The 20,718-nt window shown below is 56.6% G+C and overlaps 1 long non-coding RNA gene across 3 annotated transcripts; it reads right to left on the bottom strand.

Annotated features, from left to right (window-relative positions):
- Positions 1–1,534: 1,534 nt before the first annotated feature.
- Positions 1,535–20,446, bottom strand: LOC130840713 (uncharacterized). 3 transcript variants are annotated; one of them, XR_009050044.1, is made up of 5 exons: positions 20,358–20,446; positions 5,313–5,521; positions 4,129–4,244; positions 2,886–2,971; positions 1,535–2,272 (listed from the first exon to the last, which is right to left on the bottom strand). It is a non-coding gene; the product is annotated as an uncharacterized LOC130840713 (long non-coding RNA). The 3 variants fall into 3 exon arrangements; XR_009050043.1 differs by lacking the exon at positions 20,358–20,446 and having other exon boundaries at positions 2,383–2,971; positions 5,313–6,545; XR_009050042.1 differs by lacking the exon at positions 20,358–20,446 and having other exon boundaries at positions 5,313–6,545.
- Positions 20,447–20,718: the final 272 nt, after the last annotated feature.

The following is a 20,718-nucleotide window of genomic DNA, read 5'->3' as shown; positions in this document are numbered from 1 at the left end:
AGATGCGGAAGCCAGCTCAGAGGGGCCGAGTACCTCACCAGCATCACATACCTAGTAAGTGGAGGGCTAGGAGCGTGGATTCTTTTGTGCTGGACAGAGGTTAGTGGGGGAGGCCACAGCCTCTGACATACAGCACGGAGGCAGAGAGGATCTGGCTGGTTAGACCTAATGAATGGAGGGGGAGAGAGAAAGGGGAAGAACCTGTGATGAATTTGGTACTATCCCTGTCCCCTATCCAGTCCCCAACCCCATGGCCACGACATGTCGTGCATCTGTTCTTTTGTTCAACATTCACTGAGGCCATGTAATGCAGACCCAGGAGCCAGACTGCAGAGTTCCCTAGAAAGCAGGGCCTTTGGCAAGGGGTTAAGTGCTGATATTTTAACTTAGAAGTGGAATTCCAGGGCGGCAAGAGTTGGGGAAAAGAGAAAGGAGGTCGGGAAGAATGGGAAGCAGCGTAAGGTGATGTATAACCACACTGCTGTACAACAAACCACATGTGGAAAACGTGCCTCAAATGGCCCAAGGGACAGAGGATGAAGGAAGTTATCCTCCCATCTCATCTCCTGTTACCGAACTCAGGTCCGGCTGCTCGCTGCTCAAAACTCAACACCCAAGAAGCAGTTATTGGTAAAAAGGAAAGTTGCTTTTCATCAGGATGCCAGCAATCTGGGGAGATGGTGGACTCGGTGTCCCCCCATAACCACCCCCAAAGATTCTGTTCAGCCACGAAAGCTTCTAAAGGGAAAAAGGGACGTCATCTCAGTTAATCACGGAGACAGGGCCTCAGAGAGATCACCATCTCCCACTGCGTGCAGGTTTGACGTCTTGTGATTTTTCTTCAGATGATGCTCTCACACACAGTTTGTGAGATCACTGAAGGGGAAGCTAGGGAAGAGATGTGGTCACCTGTTAATTACGTATTCTTCATTTCTACTTCTTTGACCTACGGAAAGAACCAACAGGTCAGGCAAGGTATTGTGTGATCAAAAGATTTTGAAGGTGTGCTGGGTTACTGGCGACACAAAAGGGCCTCCTGCAGAGAGCTCTTTCCTGCCACTCAAATCCATCCCCGAAACGAACTCCCTCTGCCATGGCTTGCATTCTCCAGCCCCGGTGGTGGCCATTCAGGAGCCAGCCCCCTCACCCTGGGGCGTGGTCTGGGAGGGGTCAGCTTCACTTGGGGGACAGCCATGGCTGAGGCAGAGCGCACAGCCAGGGGTCTGGTGGACCGAGGAGCTGTAGAGGCAGACAAGATGTATGCAATACCCACATCCCAGGAAAATGGGGAGAACAGGACCTCCGCTAGATAATGCATGTAAAACACTTCCCAGTGTCTGGTCCCCAGGAGGAGAGCTTGACGGACGGTTGATTCTGCCTGGGGGTCCTTGAGGGGAGCTTCACTGCAGGGTGCGGTCCCGGCTAGGCTGTATTAGCCAGGACTCTTTCCATGCCAAGCTGGCTCAAATGAAGCAAAGGATGTACTGGACCACAAAACTGCAGGGCCCAGAGGTCAGCACAGTTGGACCCAAGGGTGACTCTGAGTCCCAAGGGAAATGATCCACATTGATCCACAACATGAGCATTGCGGAAACACTTTCCTTGGCCTCCAGGGATCTCGCCTGAGCAGAGAGAACACTGAATGAATCTCTAGAACAAAGCCAGGGCAGTGGTTGCTTGGGGTCAGGAGAATGGACCATAAAGGGGAATGAGGGAACTTGAAATGTTCTACAGCTCGACTGTGGTGTAGTTACAAGGATGTACACATTTGAAAACTTATGAACTGGACACTTAAAATAGGTGGATTTTATTTCATGTAAAGTATACCTCAAAGTAGATTTTTTTTTTTAAATGAGACTAAAGAAAAACATAGCTTTATTAGGATCCGTTCTATGACAGAAACCCAACTCAGGATAGTTTTAGAAAAAAAGAAAGGCACTCATTGGCTCATATAATCAGATTAGTCCAGAGGTGTTGTTAGCTTCAGGTATGGCTGCATCCAGGGGCTTACTGACATCTGGACAGCAGACTTTCTCCACCTCTTGGCTCTTTCCTCTTTGTTGGCTTCATCCTCAAGTAGAGAACAGGAGTATCCACCAGAACTTCCATCAACCTGGCAAGTCCCACGAAAAGTAAATGCCTCTCTTCCCACAGCTGCTGCAAAAATCTCAATGGGGAGTCTCAGTGTCCAGCTTGGGACACATGCCTGCCTCTAAATCCAGGGATGGGGTTGGCCCCATGTGAACCCCAGAAGAGAGGGAGAAGTGATCCCCTGAAGGAAAAAAAAGAAGAAAGGGCTGTGGACCTTGGGTCTAGAGAACCGAAAGATGGTCATCACATCTCTCCACGTACCCAGGGGAGGGTATTATCACCCATTCCTACCTCCAGACACTTCCACAGCGCCCAAGCCATCAGGAACGGGCCCCAAACTCATTCAAGACCCAAGGCTGCTTTTCTGCAACGTTGCAGACTCTGTGTGTTAGTTACATACAAGAGTCAAAACAGCAAAAGCGAGCACTAATCTTTTCCCCACCAGCCAAGGCAAACAGAAAGCTTTTCCTGCCTGTACTGGGCCATCCATCTGCATCCCAAGGAGGCTGGTGGGGGAGGGAGGAGCTCTGGCCCAGAGGGAACGTCTTAGAGCTGATGGTATCCAGACTTGTAAGATGAACTCCAAGGAGGGAAAGGATGCCTCCCTGGGCTCTGGGCCTCCGGTGGCCAGACCAGAGAGGCACACAGGGCAAGGAGGACAGCTTCTCAGTCCAGAACCACCATCCTAACAGGGTAGGGCCAGGGCAGGGGGGCCAGAAGAGAGGAGACTGAAGCAAAGGTCATCTTTGTAGACATCACAGACAGAAGACACTATGCAAAGCCTGGAGACTTACACTTGCTTCCTGAGTAGTGCAACTAGCATAAAACGAGCATGTTCTCCACGCACACACCTCCCCGAGTTTGCTGGCGAAGTGTCCTCCTGGAAGGGGAGGGAGAGAGAGCCACAACTTCCTATCTGTTCAGAATATGCCTAGAAAGTAGACATACTCCTACAGGGCACTAGTACGTCCATTAAACAAATGAGGCAACAGGCTCGGAGGGGAGGGGGCTTTACCCAAGGCCCTGGCTAAGTGGCTACCCCTGATCCGGCTCCTGGGCAAACACCCACCAAACTCCAGGAGCTCAAAGCTCTGCCCTCATCCTGACTGCTGTAGGCTTTCGACTGAGCTGAGGTCACTTCTGACCCAGGGAAGCAAGGTAGCTTAGGGCCACCTCCCTGCCGAGATCCCCAAAGAATACGGGCAAGAGAAGCCAAGCCAAGGGCCCCACCCCATTTCCCACCAAGCTGCCGGCTGCCCAACCGTCCTGTCTTCTGGGAAGCAGGTTAAATGGCCATCGTGGCCAAGAGCATGTACTCTACAGCGAAGAGCTGGTGGGGAGCAGGGCAAGAGCCAGACTGAGGAGAGAGCCTAGGCCCAGCAAGGGAAGGCGTGGCCAAGGCTTGGGCTCTCCCTGCCAAAGGAAGCCCATGCGCCAGGCCCAGAACTGCTGGGCCCTGGGAGAGGGGCGTTCTTGCTCCCGGCTCCTGTCTCTGCTGTCATGTCCAGGCCCTCCAGCCGTGCAGACCGGCCTAGGAACAGTGACACTTCCTGGAGCTGACAGTGTGCCTGCCTGGCAGCCTGCCCAGGTGGCCCTCAGCCCAGGCTCCGGGAGTCCAGCTCTGCAGGAACGAGGGAGGGACAAGGAGGCACCGCCAGCAGGGATCCTGACCCCGAGGGCCGCCGGCTCAGAGCAGGGCCCCCAGCTCAGAGCAGGGCCCCGAAGAGCAAGCCCCATGCAGGCTATGCTGCTTCCAGGACGCCTCTGTGCAGGTAAGGAGCAGGGACCAGTGGGGCTCTGCCACCCACCAGCTGTGTGTTCTGCCAATGGGGCTAACCCCTGCCCTTCCCAGAGCTGGGATACTCGGCAGTACGGCCGGCTGACCACGTACATGCTCGGCATCAGGGAGGCTAAGGGATGATCACCCAGCCTCCCTGTGGGACAGATACCTCCTCCATGAGACCCATCCACCCAGCTCAGGACACTGATGACCACATCTTGTTAGAACTAAATAGTATAATTATAAAAAGCAATTACAGAGTGAGCACTTAGCCTTGGGAGTCAGAAGCTGCAGGTCTGCACTCCAGCTCTGCTGCATCCCAGCCGCGTGTCCTCCGGGAAGCCTCCTGATCTCCTCAGCCTCGGTCCTCCATCTGTAAAACGGGGATCCAGAGGTGACTGAGTAGCAGAGACCATAATGGAAGTGAAAGTCTGCCAACTGCAAATGGTCCCATCTCCTCCATCAGGCTCTGGAGGCAGAGCTGGAGGAAATCTCTTCCGTCTCGCTCATCTGTGGGTGTGGAGCTGGGGAGTCCTCTAGCCATTTAACAGAATCACCTGAGGAACATAAGAAAAACAAAGATCCCAAGGCCTGGGGCCCTCCCAACCCTCAGCAATTCAGATCCAATTGCTCTTGGGGTGGTGGGGTGGCTCTGAAAATTTTTTTAACGTTAAGTGACGCTTCTGCGTGACCAGAGTCAGGAAGCAGAGCAGCAGCCCACTTAGAGCTCAATCAGGACAGAGCCCACATTTCTAGAATCCTCCCCAGCAACTTTGCCTCGGTTTAGAGAGAAAGACCCAGTGCTGCCCCAACACCCTCCAACGAACCTCCTCGCTGGGGGCGAGCTTCGGCCCACGGCCCAACTCCAAAAGGAAAATAGGAGACTTTCTGGCTCCCGAGGGCCCAGGGCCATTGCTCAAATGGGTTACGAGCCTCACCCTTTTTGGGAGCCCCAATCCTACTAACTGGGTGAGGGTGTATGTGCAAAGAGGAAAAAAATGCTGGAAGGATCTATTTCATTACAGACATGACCTCTAGGTATGGGCAGCGATAGGCCTTTTTCATCCTCTGTATTTTTGAAATGCTCTACGGTGGAAGGTTGTTCTTGTATAATTGAGGGAAAACCAGTAATCAGTTTTATTTCTTATGCATTGGGTTTTTTTAAAAAAAAAAGGATTTTTATTTTGCAGATGTTTCGGCGTTAAAGAATGAGGAACACACTCAGGAACAAGGAGGTTTGTGGGGATGGGAGGGGCCTCAGGGAGGGACCGCTGATTAGAAGTTAGTAAATGCTTAGCTGTGAGGGAGGACGGGATGTGTTCTATCGCCCAGTATCCACTGAGGGATATGAGAATCTCATTTCAAGAGGGCCCCGCCCGCCTCTTACCAGGAAGTGGTAAACATCACGCCCCACCCCGTGCCACCCCATGTTAACCTTTACCTTAGCGCCGTCCCTTCCCCTGGGCAGAAGAATACTGAGGCTCCTTGAAAACTGTCTCTGGAGCTAGGCTGGAAGCACAGCTGGGACCCCAGGAGCCTGAGGAGCGGGGGGCTGGGCTGGCCAGGAAGGAGGATCGCGGCGGTCCAGGTCCCACAAACGGCCATCTTCTTGGATGACAAGAGCTTGCGAGTCGCTTCCTGCAGGGGAACCTTAGAAATACCTTAGGGATGAACGTCCTCTGCTCACCTGGGAGGCTGATGAGACCCGGAGCAGACCACGGGAGCAGGCACAGTCCTGCTTGCTGTCTGTCCATCCACGAGCCAGCCACCCGCCCAGCCTCAGCCAGAGACGATGATTCTGTGGCTATGGGACCTGGTGACATCCCTGAAGAACGGTATTCTTGTGTAAAGGAGGGCATGTCACCAATTGGTATTTCTGCTTGACAATCCCCCAGGACCCCCAACTCCACCCAAAAAAACCCTGGCTCAGACAAAAAATATCTGTGGGTGGGGCCCTTGCTGAGCACGGTGGAGACCCAGGAGGTGAGACGGGGGTAGAGACCACCCGGCTCTAGGGTCACAGCTGGGGGGAAGACCTCGGTACGCTGCAGGTGGATCTGCAAAATGGCCAGTTCACCGGGCCTAAAACACGGCACCCCTACGCAGTGCCAGCTTCTCAGGACAGGCCGGGCATACCCGGCCAGCCCAGCACTGTCACCCGGGACACAGCTGGCCCTGAAGCTGCCCTTCCCCGGGCTGTACGTGTGCAGCTGGGCTCTACGGACCCCTCACCGCACACACACCAGGGAGCCCCTGCATGCTCCCGGGCTCCAACCCACGTAGCAATGTCTCCCCAGTCCTGCACCAAAAAAAGAAATTATACAAGTACTTGCAAACCAATGCACTGCCCAACAAAAGGTGTTAATAATCCACAACTCCCCCTTCACGCTCATTTCAGGATGATGGGGGAGGACAAGCCAGCTGAAGCCAGGTAGGCGAGGGGTGGGCTGGGGCCGCTGCCTGATGCACACTGCAAGAACAATAAGGATTTTTAGGGGCATTATGACTGAGTCAGAAAACACAGCTGCCCCTGAAAGTCCCTCATTTTTCTTGCTGTCCTCGAGCGCTCCAGGTGAGGAAGGAGTCCACCGGACGGCCGAGGTGGAGATGGGGGCCCGCCGCCCACAGGAGGCTCCGCGGCGGGTGGGGGGGCTGCGGGGTCTGCACCGTGGCGCCGGCCTCTCCGCTGCTCAGCCTGGACAGTGGCCGGCTTCACTGCGCCGCCCCGCCCCCCCCACCCCCGGCACGCCCAGGAGGGACCAGGCTTTGGCTCCACCAGAGCCAACTCGGAACCCACTGCCTTCCGCCCGCAGGGAGCCGTGGGCTAGAATCCTGGCGGAATCCCAGGTGGTGAGGGCAGCCCCAGGAATGAGGCAAAGCAGGAAGACCCAGGGGAAGGGCCGCGTGGCCCTTGTCTTCACACGTGGGGCGTGGACCCATCTTGCAGGTACCGAGATCCTGAGAGGCCGAGTGACGGTCACCGGCCTGTCATGACGCAGGAACAGGAGAGACTCGCCCACCCCCTGCCCGCAACCAGCCTGTGATGGGCAAAGCCCAGTGCCGGCTTCCGTTCTGTCCTGATGGCGGTCAGGGTCAAATCAGCTAGCGGACCGCTCTGCTGGAAGAGACTGGGGGTAGGGTAAGGGGATGGCCCGAAAGTGGCCAAGGAGAAAAAAGGGAGGGGCCCGTGGCTGATTTTTTTTCTTATTGGAGGATGAAGGGGCTCAGGAATCAGAGCTTGGTTTAGGGTCCTCCTTTATGAGGGCTCCCTTGTGCCCCCAGGCCCAGGGGAGCCTCCAGAGCGGCGGGGGCTCAGCTCCCAGCACCAGGGCCCCTGACCAGGAAGGCCCCAGCAGTCCGCTCTCACAGACCCCGGGCCTCTGACGCCTCGGAATGCCACCCATCAGCTGGTAACCTGTCCCCTGAAGGCAGGCCATTCCACCCAGCGCCCTGGCTCAGCTGGCATCTGCCCAGCTGCCTGCTGGGAGCCTGCCCCACCCAGCCTGGCACTGCACCCACTCCTTGGGGGCCTGGTCACTAGTCTTGCCGTGTGTCTCAGAACACGGGGGACCCTCGCTATGGTGAAAAGCGCATCCCATGTTACGATAGACCTGGCACCACTATCTGTTTACTTGCTGTGTGATGGTGTCTAAGTTACTTTGCTTCTCTGTGCCTTGGCTTGCCCATAGGTAACAGGAATAAGCAGCCGCCTTTGCAGGGTGATGTGAGGACTGAAGGAAGGAAAGCACTTGGCCAGCTCCCAACGAAAAAGTCTCCTCTCTAAGCAGCTTCCCTCTTGCCCTCAGACCCAAGAGCTGGGCCAGGCTCCCTGGGAGTCTCCAAGGACTCAGGTCATGGAGAATTCTTCCTTCTCAGAGGTAACTGGGACAGGGTGTCGGGGCACAGGCCTCGCTGCTCCCTGAACACTAACGCTGCACCCTCTCCCCACACCCCAGGGTCCTGCCTTGTCCAGACAGGACAGCATGTGTGCCCGGAACCCTGGCTGCCCAGCTACAGACTCAGCCCCCTCAAAGCTGTTCAAAGCTGTGTTACAGCAGCTGTCACCTCGCTGCAACTTTCTGCCCTAACCGAGATCATGGCCATATACGTCACCAGCAAAATCCAAGCTGTCCCCGCACACTAGGATCCAGGCATCTGAGCCACAGAGCGACAGGACCGCATCCTAAGAAGCCCTGGGCCTGCACAGCCTCTGTGTGAGCTGGTCCCACTGCTGGGGGTGCCCCGGCCCCAGTGCAGTGGAGCAGACAGAGGAGGGCAAGACCCAGCTCATCACTTAATAACCAGGAACCTTGGGCACGCTCCTTAACCCCTCTGGGCTCCAAGAGCACGGTAACTACCTATTTCCTGGGGCTGCTGGGAGGATTAAATGAGTCCACTCCTGGATAAAGAAGATGTGGTCCGTATGTACAATGGAATATTACTCAGCCATAAAAGGGAACGAAATCGTGCCATCTGCAGAGATGTGGATGGACCTAGAGACTGTCACACAGAGTGAAGTAAGTCAGAAAGACAAAAACAAATATCGTAAATATCGCTTATATGTGGAATCTAGGAAAATGGCACAGACGAACTTATTTGCAAAGCAGAACTAGAGACAGATATAGAGAACAAATGTCTGGATACCAAGGTGGAAAGGAGGGGGATGAACTGGGAGACTGGGAATGACATATACACTACTGTGTATAAAACAGATAGCTGATGGGAACCTACTATACAGCACAGGGAACTCTATTCAATGCTCTGTGGTGACCTAAATGGGAAGGAAATCCAAAGAGGGGATATACGGAAAGATAAATAAATGAGTCCATTCCTATAAAGGCTCAGAGCTTTGCCTGGCACCTGCATTCTACCATGCCCTGCTTTGTTCTTCAAGGCTCAGCTCACTTCCTCTGGGTGACCTTTGCTGACTCCAGCCCCTCCCTGGGTTAGCGCCCCTTCTTTCTCCCTGCTCCCTGACTCCATACACGTCATGCTGCTTTACCCACTGGCCCACAGTCCTGGAACCTCTGACCTCACGTGCACTTATTAACAATGCTGACTCTGGGACCCCTGAGGTCAACCGAGGGGACCTGGAGCCTGCACTGCTAACAGGCTTCTTGTTTGGTGCAGTGGGACATCCAAGCCTGAGAAGGACTGCTCTGGGCCGTCTTACCCCCATGGTACCGGTAGTGCCTGGCCCAGGTGCTCAATCACGAGATGAGGTCAGGAAGGCTGCCCCAGGCAGTGGCCAGAGGATCCCCCCACCGGGCCATGCTAGGTGTGTGACTGGGACCCACCTGGGCTTGGCTCTGACAGCGGCGTTAACCATCACCGAACACACCAGCCCCCAGTGCGGTTCCTCGGGTCTTCTCTAAGCCCTCACTCTGAATGCCATTGATGACCAGGGGCTGCCCGCTCCTGCTGGGGGCTGAAAAGCTATCGGGGAGGCTTCCAAGAGAGCTGCAGAGCCAGGAGGCTCCACTCCGAACTCGGGGTCCCTAAAATAGCAACTCACAAAACCATGATGGAAGGAAAAGAAAGGCCAACCAGAGGCATCAGCCCTTGCCTGGAGTTTGCTTGAGAAAGAAACCTATGCACCAGTCCCACCTAGACGAGGGAAGGAGGTGGCTGAGCAGAGGGCAGCAGAATGGCCAGGGGCACCCCTCCTGCAGGAGAGCAGCTGGGCACAGCCAGGGGCCTGCAGCGGGGTCTGGCCTGGGGACCTGGAAAGGCCAGGCATAGGGACGAGGGCCCTGTGAGGTGCCGCCCCCCTTCCAGCCACACACCCCCTGCCCCAGGCCAGCCCACCGTGGGGGTGGGAGCCAGAGGGCTGGGCTGGATTTGCGCCTCCACGACAAGGGAAAGCCTCCTTGCTGGCCCCACCCACCCCTGCCGGCTGCTCCAGGGCTGGGATGAACACAGCCAGGAGACCTGAAGCTCATCCAACAAAGCCCCTGGGTTTACGTTCACCCATCTCCCTCTGCCAGAAATTCTCTGGCTAAGAACCCCTCCTAAACGCTCACTCTCGCCCCCTTCGGCTCCCCCCACGCGCCACGAACTCCAGCCCTGCCGGGCCCGATGCGGACGGCCAGCGCGCCCCGAGGTCGGCTCAGCTCCCCACACACTCATCCGTGGGTGGAGGCCCGAGTGCCCCTCAGCAAGGCTGGACTGCAGCCCGAACACACTCGCCCCGCACACACCCACTCCCACGAACGAGGCCGGCCCAGGGAAGGCAGCGCCTCCCTCTGCGTCATGTTTCCAGAACATCGGAGGAGCCGGTGCCAGGGGTGGGCGCTGCCTTCACCTCATCACTGGAGACTCCCCTGGGGCTGGGACACAAGCAGACCAGGCCTGCAGACAGCAGGGCTCACAGATGGCGAAGGATGTGTGTATCCTCCTCACAGGAGTCAGCCAGCTGGGGGCCCACAGGCCGGACCCGCCCACCACCTTTATAAAGTTTTATCAGAACATGGGTCCTCATTCATTTATATACTCTCCCTGACTGCTTCCATGCTGCAACAGCAGAGCAGAAGGACTGCAACATAGGCTCCCTGGCTAAAATACTCACTCTTTGGCCTTCACTCAGCACCAAGGAGGCACCAGGCACCCAGCTGGGCACAGAGGACAGACAGGGAGCAAAACCTGGCGAGCCTTCAGGGGGGTCAAGGCCTAGGGAGGGAAGGGCTCTCTGCAGGCCTCAGGGTCTGCCGCCTTCATTAGGCTGCAACCACTTACACCCCAAACCTTCAGGCCTGGCGTGGTTCAGAATTTTTCAGGCCTTAGAAAGGTAACGTGGTGCACAGGCCACATACTATGCAACACTCCAGCAGGGCAGCCTCCATAATCACACCCAGTAATGTCTCTGCAGTGAAAGCCATGAAGATTCACACTCCCCAAGAGACATCTAGACTCTAATAGTCGCAGGTCAGTTCAGGTCAGGATTTCCCACGACACTCATTATAAACACATCTTTTGGTTTTCAGAGTTTTCTGGAGTTCAGGATTTTGGATAAAGGATCCTGACTTCATTTCTTGGTCTCGGTTGGAGGTCCCCACCCCTGCAGGCTGCTGCCGCCCCCCCGCCCCCATCCCCAGGCCACCTGGCACAGAAAGCATGCACAAGGCACACAGAAAATACGAAATGAATGAACGCAGATCACCAGAATTTTTTCTCCAAAGAACAGCTACTAACATTACTGCTGAAAAATGTAGAAAAGTAGTATTTAAACCCAACCTTCATTTGCCAGCTTCACTGGCAGAAACAGAGAGAAGCCGAGATAAATGAGTAATTTTTCCAACTCCATTTACTAGGGACAAGGAAAATAAAGCTGTTCTCTGGTCCCTGTTGCTGCCTGATGGGCAGGCACATTAGGTATTTTGAGCAGAGCAGGTGAGTAGGTGGTAACCAAAACTGAAAACCCGTGATTTTTTCCCCTGGTGTACCTCCCTGTGGCCAAAGTTTCACTGGAAATCTAAAATAATCTCATCAAAATTCATAGCAGCTAATTACAAAAATGTATTAATTGGATAATCTGGTTTCAGACGGGCTAATTATACTCCTTTTGGGGGGAAATTTTTATATAGTATAAATATATAATAATAGCACTTTGGGGACTTCCCTGGTGGCGCAGTGGTTAAGACACTGTGCTGCCAATGCAGGGGGGCCTGATCCCTGGTCGGGGAACTAGATCCCGCATGCGTGCCGCAACTAGGAGTTTGCATGCCACAACTAAGGAGCCTGCCTGCCGCAACTAAGACCCAGAGCAACCAAATAAATATTTAAAAAACAGTAACAATAGCGCTCTTCCCAAAAAGTATAAAATTCTGAAGTGTAAGATTGAAAAAAAAAAACAAAAAAAAAAAACCTACAGACCTCAAGCCTTGAATAGTAGTGACACTGAAAGACTTTTAACATGCAATGTCTATAGACGAACCAGTTCTTCTGCATTAATGCATTATATCTGAAAAGATATTTGAGCAATAACTCCCATTAGATGTCCTGGAATTAAATGGATTTCCCTCTTTTTAATGCAACACGGTTTTAACGAAAGGCCCTACCCTATTTCTTAATAGAGCACGCCTACGAATGGACTCCCAGAAATTTCCTCATGGCCTGAGATCTCTAAACCGCAGATTGGGAAAGAGGTCCTGGACACCACTGGTGATTTCTACCAACACCCCGGCACTGGGCAGATTTCTAGGAGGGATTTTTACTCCGTGAGTGATTGGGAGACTTTCTTTAGCCTGCCTGCCACAAGGTCTCGGGTAAGAAGGTAAGAGGGGATGGCGGCCTGGGGAGGGGCCCGCCGGTGAGAGCGCCATCCGTATGCAAATACCTGGAGGATGGCGCGTCCAGGGGCCAACCAAACCCCTGCGACAAACCGAGAGCCGCCCTGACCTCCAGGACTATATTTAGTCAGGCCAGCTGCCCTCACAGGGAGGGGCCTGGGGGAAGGCAAGAGGACCGGCCACCTGCACACACCAGCGCCCGCAGCCCTGCCACCCGGGGGGCGACGTGCTGGGACACCACGACTCCCGGTGCGGAGGCCGCGGGCGTCCTCTCCGGCACTTGCCCCAGCCCTCTGCTGGGCACGTGCCGCCCATCTGACTGACAGATGTGGTCAGTGACAAGGGAGGGGCCACGCAGGGCTGCGGCCGGCAGGGACGCTGGCCAGGAGAGTTAGTTTCACTTTCTGGGTTTTTTTTTTTTTTTTCTTCTCCCCTGGGTCGCTTCTCACCCTGATGGGAGAAAGTGTCCTTGAGATGCCAAGAGAGAAAAATCCTCAAAAACATGCCTTGTCGTTGTCTTTTTTTTTTCTTCTCTTTCCTGAGGACACTGTTTCCCTCTGAAGACCGGGTTAATAGCCTTTGGTGAAAACCTCAACTACGCAACTTGGGTCCCCTGGGCTACTGAGCCCTAATGTGATTACACATCTAAATGCAATAAATGGGGCAAAGTGGTATTATTTTTCTGGGAAAAGCCAACATCATAAAAGGGTCTTTATTGAATCAAGGGCCCGTGAACTGTTCCTCTTGCCTAATTTTGGCTCCCGAGGGAACGGGGCTGGGTTTCCAGGCAGGACGCCTCACAGCTCCCCGGCCCAAAGGGCAATGGGATATTTGTCACGACTTGTCTAATTACAACAAAATCCACCAAAAGGACGAAAGGGAGGATGCCAAGGTAGGTTGGCCACAGCCCCCTCCCCCACTAGGGCTCTGGAAACGGGGAGCCGGTTCTTGGGGCTTACTTCTATTGTAAAGAGTGGCCCCCCTGCTCCATCCTTTACATTCAAAGTCAGGATCCTGGACCCTGCCCCCTTCCACTGTCAAGGCTTAAATGGGTTTTCCAGCATCCCAACACTGCCCCCTCTATCCCCAACTCTACAGAAAAGGCCCACTGTCGAAATGTGATATTTTGCCAGATGTTTTAACATTCAGCGATTTGGCCAAGGTTCGCGTGCACCCAGACCTGGGCGACAGTGAACGCCTGCTGTCACCAGACACGGGAGTAGAGGCAGAGCAGGGGAAGAGGGAGAGAGAGACAGCCCAGGGCAGGAGAACCCTCCACAGTCACGGGCTGGGAGCAAGTGGTATGGTTGACTTTTCCCAGATATACAGTGGTCTGGCCAGGCAAGTTGGAGACCAGCATTTTGCTTATACAAGTCCTGGTTCCAAGTATCTGTTTAATCGCCCTCTTGGTTCCAAGAGCAAAGACACTTTTTTTTTTTTTTAAGCTTTTCCCCCCATGTTCTTAAGCTCACAGCAGCAAGCTCCATAGGAAAGGATTCAAGAGAACGCTATCCCAACTCTCCCACTAATAAGTGATCAAATGAACCCACTCCTGGAAGAGTGACTTCACCCCACGCCCACCTCTCTGAGGCTGCACCAGGCATACCTCCCTGAAGAAAACCCCCACCAGGGGTTTTTACCTCCCAGGAACGCCTGCCCCCACCCCACCCCACCCCACACTGCTTTTCTTCCAGTGTTTTCTCCCCCGATGTTAGGGCAGAAAGGAGGCTTGCCAGGCTCAGGGTGTGCTTTCTTGACCTCACTGGAGTTTCTTCGCTGGCCCCACAGGCCCTGGGGTGAGCAATGGTGTCAGTAAGAAGAGCTGCCGTGTACTCCCCCGTACCCTCCCCTCACCACCCGACATCGCGCACAGGCCTTCTCATGTGATGCCTGTATCGTACTATAGAGTAGGCATGTATCACCACAGATGGGGAATCAGTCTCAGGAAGGCATATCAAGGATCCAAGGTCGCCCAGCTGGTCCACGGCAGAGCCTGCAAAGCTCACGCCCTTTCCCCAAGTGCCCGCCTTCAGCCTCCTGCAAAGCCAGGTGCCATCAGCATATGAACAGCACTGCAAGTGACTTGTTTCCAGAAGGGTGGGGGAGGGGGTCTACCTTACAGCGGGCAAGGAGACAGAGAATTTAAAGACCAGAATTTAAGCCTCAGTCACCAAGATGCAGCCAGCGTTTCCCCCGAACCCCACACACCCCAGGGCAGAAATCCAGTGAGAGGAAGTGTGTTTCATGAGAACGAACCACAAAGGCCTCACAGACGGATCCAGATTTCCCAGCTGCACGTCTCTGAGTCCTTCCCCCACCCCTCCCACCCCCCTCAACCCCGGCCCCGGGTCCCGGCCTCGTGCCCTCCTCTGTGCCTCTGGGCGCGGAATCTTAGGAGGATGCTAAGGCCACAAGGGGTGTGCACCGCATTCGGTCCAGCCTCCCCCCTCCCGCCCCCCCCAATGTGACAGAGAAGGGGGCTCTCAAGCCCAGAGCGGCAGAGCTGAGATTAAAATCAGGCGGTGTTTCATTCCACACAGCACCTCCTTCCCCAGTCCTCCTGGGCGGCAGACACAAGGGCTCTGGCTACTGGGCAATTTCAAAATTCCCCAGAGTGTGCCAGAGGGAGCAGGGAGGGAGCCGCACAGTGGGTGAGAAGTCACCTGCTCCAAGTCCCTCGACACCCTGCCCACTGCCCAGGGCTGGAGAGAATATGGTCCCTCTCCACCTCCCGTTCAACATGCAAAATAAAAACACCCCCAAGTCATGAGAAAAGAGTATAAGGAAGTCCAACGAAATCCTGATTTTTATTTCCCACGATGACTACCCTACAGCACTCTGTGGAATATGAAAGTATTTCCTTTCCCTCCCCCAGCCCTTCGATTCTGGACCCGGCTTGACTGGTCCCACTAGCGGGCTCCTGGCTTGCCCACTGGGTCAAGGAGTGAGCGGGCCAGGAGCCGCTGTGGCAATCCGCCTTTCCTGGGGACCGTCCACCCAACGTGGAGTCTTGGGACCTTTCGGGCTGGATGCACCGCACAGCAGATGGGCGAGGCGGCCACTTCTGCACACGCAGGGTTCCTTTAAGGAAGGGGGCTACATCCAGACCCACCCACCTCCTGTTCCACAGCTCCCTACCTGGGAGGCCCTACTGCACCCAGAAGGCTGGGCTTCCCACTCCTTGGGCATCTACGGCAGCTGTGAGATCCTGGGGGAGCCCTTCCCCTTGGAGTCGCGGCCTCAGCTATAACGAGAGGACTCCAGTACCCCTCCATCTGTGCTCAGAGCTGGGATACAAATCAGGGTGGGCAGTGAGGGGCCATGCCCGTATCACCCACAGCTGTAACCCCAGCCTGGCCCAGTCCCTGGAACGTGGCTGGTGGACAACAAACTCGGACAGGGGAAGGGGTTCCCAGGCAGCATCCCGCTTTAGGATGACAAAGCGGACGTTCCCAGTGAGTTAAATAACCTGCCCAAGGCCACGCGCTTATTCAAAATAAGAGGACCGAGGAGAGGAGGATGACCAAAGGTGTGCTGGTGTGTGCCAGGTGCCATGCCTGCATTTCTCATATAAGCCTCACCACAGCGTTACAAGGGAGGTCTCAGAAGCCTCACCCACATGGGCAGAAATGGGCACAGAGAAGTTACTTGTCAAAGGCCACCGAGCTGGCAAGTGACAGGACTCCAACTTGAACACATCTGGACCCCAAATCCGCCTTCCTGGCCCTCACACTGGGCTGCTTCGAGAAAAATCCTTCACAGACCCCAGATGGACCCACTGCTCCTGAGACAACTCTTCCAAGGACTTGTCCCAGATGGGGAGCGCTCTTCTTTTGTGTAAAAGGACTGAGACAGGCCAAATATTTACCATCCCGTGCAGAGCCGCAAACTGGCCTGACAGCACAATCAACTCCGTGCAGGAGTGAAGGCCAAGCTGTCACTACAGAAAGTGGGGGCACAGAATCCTTACCGTTGCTGAGGATTCAGACAGCTAGGCTTTGGGCAGAGGAACTGAAGGAGACCTGGAGAGGCAGCTCAGAGGCCGTCCCCTCAACTGCCACCAGAGAAACCCTGGAGGGATTTCTAAGTATCAGAATTTCCAGACCTGCTAGGACTTGGGGGGTGGAGGGGAGAGGGTCAGCTTCTCCTGACACCCCTTTGTCAACCTAATCGTGCCAGACAAAAATTGATTTCTTTCACAGGTTGGGATGTTATTTTTCTTAAAAAAAAAAAAAAAAAAAAAAAAAAACACTAAATGGGTGAGGTTAATTATTCACCAGGTTGCAATTTACTTAAGAGTTAAGGGAATGCACGTTTCCTCCCAGTAGGCAGGACCAACAGTCCAGCTGGATTTCTCCCAGTCTTCCCTGGGTCTCCCTGGGGGTCTGGCTAAAATCCTACCCTCCCACCAGCTTTTAGCTGCTTCCTGAAGACAGCTCCAGGGCAAACAAGTCTGCTGTTCAAGCCACTTCCCCCACGAAGTTTCTAGGTACCCAGCTTAGAGGCATGGATTGGGGTGGGGGTGGGGGGCAGGAGGCATCTGCTTCAGGAAACTAAGAATTCAAAAGGGTGGTGAAATCAAGCATCTCTCAACTAAAACACAATTTCTAAATACAACAGCCTAAATCACAGTACAAATCGGCTGCTGGAGGCCAGGCTAGCCCTGGCGTAGCTGACTCAATCTCATCTTGCAAAGGAAAAATCCCAAGAAGGAAAAACCTAATCATGCGCTCCCCCCCCCCCCCCCACCCCCACCAAAGAAATCAAGCCTCCACGCATTTCCTAAGAATCCCTAAAACCCTGGGCAGCCCCAGAGAAGCAGGCATAGCCTGAGGGAAAACTGCTGGCCACCTGGGCCAGGCCAGGGGAGGCCTGCCTCCTTATTTCTTATTCCCAGTGATTTCTGCCCCTCGTCGCCACGCCTGTCCCCTCCAGGGTGGTTGCAAAGCTCTTCTACAACTCACTGCTCCACACCAGTCCTGTGGGTGTTTTATGACCATGCAATACTCTAGAGTTTTCCACTTGATTAAATTTAAGGTACCGATCCCCAGGGCCAGGAGAGGCATGGGTTCAAAGGGAGTCCTCTTGTTTTCCCCAACCTGACTCAGTACTCCGAACAGAGCATTTTCCTTCATTAGAGCAAGGCCTGCAGCTGAAGCTCGCAGCAGTCCACTCCGAGACGATTTTGCCTATACATTTAGATGAACAGCCAAATAAACTTTTCTCCCACAATCCTGGCGTCTGCACGGTCCACTGGTTAGAGCCAGCAGGACAAAGCTCACACCGAAAAAATGCCGGCCAATTGCAGTTCGGGGCTATGCGCCCTCCTGGGCTCACCGGCCCAACCCTGCCTCGGTGACCCCACAGCCTGTGGGGCTCCCCTCCATTCAGGCCCCCTCATGGCCACTAGAACAGGGACACAGATGTGGCAGATACCCTGTGAGGGCTCCTCTACACGGACCCACAGAAGTCGGAGAAGCTTTTAGAAGAACCTTCCACAACTTCGAGAGAGGTGGGCCAACCTGGCTAGGCTCGTTTCTCCCTCTCCCTGCTTCTAGAAACCTCTCCTGTTTTCCGAAGCCAGGAAGAAGGGGGCCCAAAGTGCCCTATTTTGTCAACTGGCCCTTCGCACGGTTGAGGTCACCTCACTGCGTGTTCCCAAATGTTTTTCCAAGGTCCCCACTGCCAAGGCAGCCAAAACACAATACAAACAAACAAAAATAAAGAGTTCCAACACCATGCAGACCCGAGGTTTACAGGGGTTAGTGGAGTTTTTCTTTTGCGGGAGGAAGGTAAAAGCAAAGTTACTGGATAAACGATTTAAGAAGAGAATCTCAGCACAAAACCTGAAGAGGGCTCAGGGTGGGTCCGCATTATATTGCGTATGTCGGGGAACAAAAGGCTAGCCATTAGGAACACACGCACAAAGGTGCATCTTTAAAGAAGTGATGGAGGGGCGCAGGGAGAGGGACAAAGCCTCCACATCCCGGCCCACATTCCCAGGGGGCAACTCCAGACCTCGGCCAGTCCTCACCACCCCCAAGCTCAAGGCAGCGGCTCCGGAAAGCGCAGCAGGGCAGGGCCTGGTAGGCAAATAGGCTCGGCGGCTAGGAAGAGGGGCGCCCTCTCTCCCTTCCCTCCGGGTCGGCCGCGGCGGAGATCCGGCTCCACCCGGAGGGCACGAACCGCAAGCAGTGACCAATTCGAATTTCCGAGTGCGTTCCCACTACTCCCGCCAAACCCAGAGATCTCTGGAAGCCGACAGAGCCAGCGGCGAGCGTGCCTCGCCACCCCCAGCTCCCGTGTGGACCCGCGAGGTTGCTGCGCGGCCGGGATCCCTGCCCCGTCTGGGCGCTGAGCTCGCGCCCGCCCGGGAGACAACGGCGAGAGGCGAGAAGGAGCCGTCGGTCTTGGGGGCCGAGGACTGGGACTTTGTAGGCCAGTTGAACCGACACCCTCATCTCGCCCGCAAAGACCCAGCTCTCAGCACCCGCGCGTCTCGGGTTCGGGCTGCGCACCCGACGGGCTTTCCTGGCGCTGGATCCGGCCGCCCGCTTTCCACGCGCTCTGCTCGGCCGAGGCTCTGGGTTTGCCCCCGGCGGCGTCCCCCCAAAGGCGGCATCCTACTCGCCCGACCTCGACCCGCGGGCTCCGAGACCAGCCCTCGAAGGGTTACACGACGCCAAGTGCGCGGCGGCGTCCGGGCCGCCGCCGGAGCGCAGGCCGAGGGACAGCGCCGGGGTGGGGGAGGCGCGGACAGCCAGCCTTCCCCCATCCTCCACCCCCGGCCGAGCACAAGAGTTACACGCCGGGAAACTTCGCCGAGGTCCCGCGCCGCGCTCGCGAGGCCCAGCTCCGCGCCGCCTGGGTTACCTGCGCTCAGATCCGCCGGGCGCCAGGCCGGCCGGGCCGCTTGCACTGCAGGCCGCGCCCTCCCGCACCGCCGAGCCCGAGCCGCCGCCGCCGCCGGGGGTCCGGGGGGAGCAGCCGGCAGCCGGGCCCGGCGCCCCGACGTTCCGGGCGCCCCGCGCGCGCCGGGGCCTCGCTCAACCCGCCGGGGACCTGGGGGCCGCCGCCGCCCCCTCCCCGAGGAGCGCGAGGTGGGCGCCGAGGGGAGAGGATCGGGGCGGCGAGACCCCCCTCGAAAGTCAGGGGAGTTCCTCCGGCTCGCGGCGCGGCCCGAGCTGGCTCCACGTGCTGCTGACACATCGGGAAGGCTGCGCGCCCCACAGCTCCCGGCGGGCGGACACGGCCAGCGCCCGCCCGCCCGCACCGCCTCCCGGAGCCGGGCGGACGCGCCCCGCCCCGGCCCGCCCTCCGCCCGCCCCCCGGCGCCGCCGCCCCCGCCCGGGGCCGCGGAGCCCGCTCCAGCCTGCGGCGCCCGCGCGAGGACGAAGGCCGCGCGGCGCGAGGGGGGCGGCGCCGGCGCCCCTTGCGCCGGCCGTCCGAGCCGCCCCGGGGAGCGAGCCCGGCCGCTGGCTGCCCGACTCGACAGTCTCAAGTGCCTTCCTCCCAGTCACGCAGCCCTTCCCGCCCCCGAGCTCCAGTAATTTTCCCTTTTCCTCCCCTGACCGGTCGGAGCCGCTGCCCGCGCTTCCTCCCGCGAAGGCCGGCGCCGAGAGCCCCCTGCCGGCCGCTCCGCTCCCGGCCCGCGTCCCCGGCCCGGCGGAGCGCGCCTGCGGCCGGCCTCAACCTCCCCCCCTTCCCTCCCCGGGAACCTGGGGCCGGCCAGGCCCGTCTCGTCGGCAAACCAACGGGAAGACCCGTGAGGCGCCAGGCACGCTGTCGGAAATGCTGATTTTGTGTTTTCCACTCCCCCTTCCAGGTGCCTGCTTACCCACCTCTCTTCCTGGCTGTGCTCTCTGAAAACCCGCGTTCCTTTAGGGGGACCGTAGGGAGGAAGGATGGTTCAGGAAAGCTGCAAGGCCGAGGAAGAGCTTCCCCGAGGTTGGAGAGGGGTCGGAGTTCGCTGGAATCCCCTCTGGTGGGGACCAGCTGCCCCACTCTCTCTGCAGACGCCAGCACGTCGGGGAGCAGCCGCAGGCGTCATCTGCGACCAGTCCCCGTCCTCAAGATGGCCAGGACTCCGGGGACCGTGGCAGAGGGAGTGGTGGGTAAGTCCAAACAATGACTGAGTTCCCCTGCCTCTTTTCAGGTGCAGCCTGGGAGTCAGGTTTAATTTAAATAATGAGACATACCTGCTTGTGGCCCCGCATCGATATGGGCTGTGTTCCTGTCTTCTCTCTCCTGGCCTCAGCAATCCAAATCATGCCTTAAAACTTCGCCGCCGTGGGGGCTGAGTGGTTTATCTGCTCAGTTCTCCAACTCGCCCCACGCCCCCACATGGAGATCCCAGGGCAGGACAGACAGATGTGCAGGAGCAGGTGCTCCCGGGAGAGCGGCTCTGGGAGAGATGGAGGGCAGATGGCGGCCAGGCACCGCAGAGGTGCCCAGTGCTGGGGCGGGGCGGGCCTCTGGCCCCAAGCCTCTGTAATCCCCATTTTGTGGGAGCCCAGGATTAGAAGCGAAGAAAGAGGAAGATGCCCTGACATTGCTGGT

This window comes from Hippopotamus amphibius, chromosome 17 (genome assembly GCF_030028045.1).
Source record: "Hippopotamus amphibius kiboko isolate mHipAmp2 chromosome 17, mHipAmp2.hap2, whole genome shotgun sequence".
Taxonomy (NCBI): domain Eukaryota; kingdom Metazoa; phylum Chordata; class Mammalia; order Artiodactyla; family Hippopotamidae; genus Hippopotamus; species Hippopotamus amphibius.
Note: the sequence above shows the minus strand (reverse complement) of the source record. Positions and strands in the feature narration are given on the sequence as shown.